At 43.9% G+C, this 2,556-nt stretch overlaps 1 long non-coding RNA gene across 2 annotated transcripts; it reads right to left on the bottom strand.

The window, feature by feature from the left end:
• Nucleotides 1-205: 205 nt before the first annotated feature.
• On the bottom strand, nucleotides 206-2,352 carry LOC125520279. 2 transcript variants are annotated; one of them, XR_007288598.1, is made up of 4 exons: nucleotides 1,570-2,352; nucleotides 1,325-1,490; nucleotides 833-1,028; nucleotides 206-346 (listed from the first exon to the last, which is right to left on the bottom strand). It is a non-coding gene; the product is annotated as an uncharacterized LOC125520279 (long non-coding RNA). The 2 variants fall into 2 exon arrangements; XR_007288597.1 differs by having other exon boundaries at nucleotides 206-522.
• Nucleotides 2,353-2,556: the final 204 nt, after the last annotated feature.

Here is a 2,556-nt window from a genome sequence, read left to right on the forward strand (position 1 = left end):
GAACTGCCTATAATGTGTGTAGCATGGAAGATATCAAGATCTCTTGGTTGTTATGTTGACAATGAAAGTATACCACTCAAAATATTATTCATCTCTATTTCAAAAATCGAGCTCCGGCACCTCTACAAATCCCTGCTTCCCTCTGCGAAGGGTCTATCTATTTACTTTTATGTTGAGTCATCATCCTCTTATTAAAGAGCACCAGTTGAAGAGCACCGCTGTCATTTGCATGCATTACTATTACTTTACCATGTGTCTCCAATTTGTTTCGAGCCTTGTAACAGCCATACCCAGTCTGCATACATAACCAGCTACCTGGATAATTCCGACTAACAAAATGAAGTACCTACATGAGGTTAACTGGAAAACTTCAGCATCTTTAACCGTTTATATTCTGACCAACAGGACTACACAAAAACTTTTCCAGCTTGATGATATCAGTCCAATTTCTCTTTAGTCGGATAAGGGCTATTTCATCAACGAACAATATGATGCAGGTCACTATTCCATCGTTTCATTGAACTGTAGAGAGAGAAGAAGAACTTATTTTTCAGAATGATTTTTTTTCAAATAAAGGACTTCATAGAGTTAAGACGACATGCATGTTGAAAGATCTAACCTTCCAATAGTCCCAAAACCAGCGACACCCTAATTATCTATAGTAGATGCACTAATGTACAGATATTCATGTGATTTACAACCCACACAAAACTACTATAAGATGGAACATTAAGCTTTGAATTTTCTGTTAGGAAAGAAATGATAGCACCATTTTCTTTAGAAATAGAACATACATAGATAGGCATCCATTTAACTGGTATTTTAGATATACCTTTGTCTTAGTTTCACAGAGCACATCCAATTGACAATACGTTCCTGTCCATTCAAGATTGGAAGTGTGGTATCCCCGCTCAAGCACACTATCAAACCTCCAAAACTGTAATCTAATGCGCACGTAGATTGATCAACTGTAACACAAGACCACATATTGCACATGCTGCAGGCTTCCGGTCACTTATGGTTAGCACCTAAATATTTCAGATATCATAATTAGATTGACTAAGTGATATATGAAAGATCTCTACAATGATGATATGCACAACACCATTAGCTCCTTTTCCGAAAGTAAGTCAGAATAGCGACTACATGACAGTAAATGCTTCTTACACACATCATACAGTCAACAACAAAACTGAGGTCTGCATCTTACTACCTAATGATTTAATGAAGCTGCACAAAAATTAGAAACTAAAAGGTATTCTAGAGCTAAACTGTTTAATTTAACTGTAACAAAATTACAAGGCTGCAGAAGATTTGACCGTACCCGCTCGTGCTTCATCACGAAATTGTCAAAATTTGATGTTGACAAAATTTCCAAGCCAAAGCCGTACGTCGACGATATTCTATGTTGCCAAATGCTAAACATGAACCAGCTGTGTTAGACCAATGGAGTGGTATTGATCCATAGCCTACAAATCCATTCGAGGATTCTGCAGAACAAGGCAAAAAAACAGCATATGACAGTCATGAAAGCTGAATTGATAGAAAGAGTTGTACCAAGGAAATTACCTTGAGGTCAGTGTTGAGAAGTGGCAGCCGGCAGGTTGGGAGACGTGGACATGCTGATCACACAGACCGGGCATGCGCTGCTCACACACCTCCACCACGGGTCAGCCACTCACATAAACACTTCAATTCCTTAGTTTGATAGAACCCCAAGGTTTATCCCGTACTTTTTCAGCCCCCAAATCTTTATGAGAATTTCCCTCTCCAGCACTAAGTTCCCCAATCCGTCATACAAGAAAGCAAGAGAGAAATAGGGAGCCGGAAACAATAACCTGTAAGAGTATGGTGAGGCAGGGGAGGGGCCTGGTGCAGGTCTTGCTGACGACGTCCGCGCGATCCCGTCAGCAGCGAGGTGCGCCATGGTGGCGGTGCCGACGTTCCTGATTCTAGCGGCCGGCGCCCCGGCAGTCGACAACGACACCGCCCACCCACGCCTCCGTCTGCATTAGCAGGCGGGCAGGTCAGGATCTCAGGGTGGATATGAAAATTTGGCTAGGGTTTGCTCGAGGAGGAGATCGGCGACACGGCGGCGCGATGTCAGAGTTGAAGAAGAAGATGTGGCCATGGCGTGATTCGGAGGGACACAGCGCGCGTTCTCCTGCGTGGCAACGTCGAGCTTCTCAAAGATCCGAGAGAGGCGGCGTAGAGGGAAGATGGGGACCGTGGGGAAGAGTCGGCGACGCACGATGTATGGCTGGTGGCGGCACGGATAAGCTCATATGGGGTAGCGGCATACGTGGGGCGGCAGCGATGGGTGGGAGAGGTAGAGGCCAGAAGTGGGCTGCAGGGTATGGTGTGGGTTCAAGGCTTTGAGCAGATAGCATCAGAGAGGTGTGTGCGTGCGGGGCTTTTTAGATTTTTCTTGCTGGCTGTTTTTTTTATCGCGTGCATTCGACGAGCCGTCGAAGAAACTACGATCTCAGCCGTCGATCTGTATGTTTAACATAAAATTAACGGATATAAAAAGATGAGGTATAAAGTATTATGAAA

Source organism: Triticum urartu, chromosome 1, assembly GCF_003073215.2.
Source record: "Triticum urartu cultivar G1812 chromosome 1, Tu2.1, whole genome shotgun sequence".
In the NCBI taxonomy this organism is placed as follows: Eukaryota; Viridiplantae; Streptophyta; class Magnoliopsida; order Poales; family Poaceae; genus Triticum; species Triticum urartu.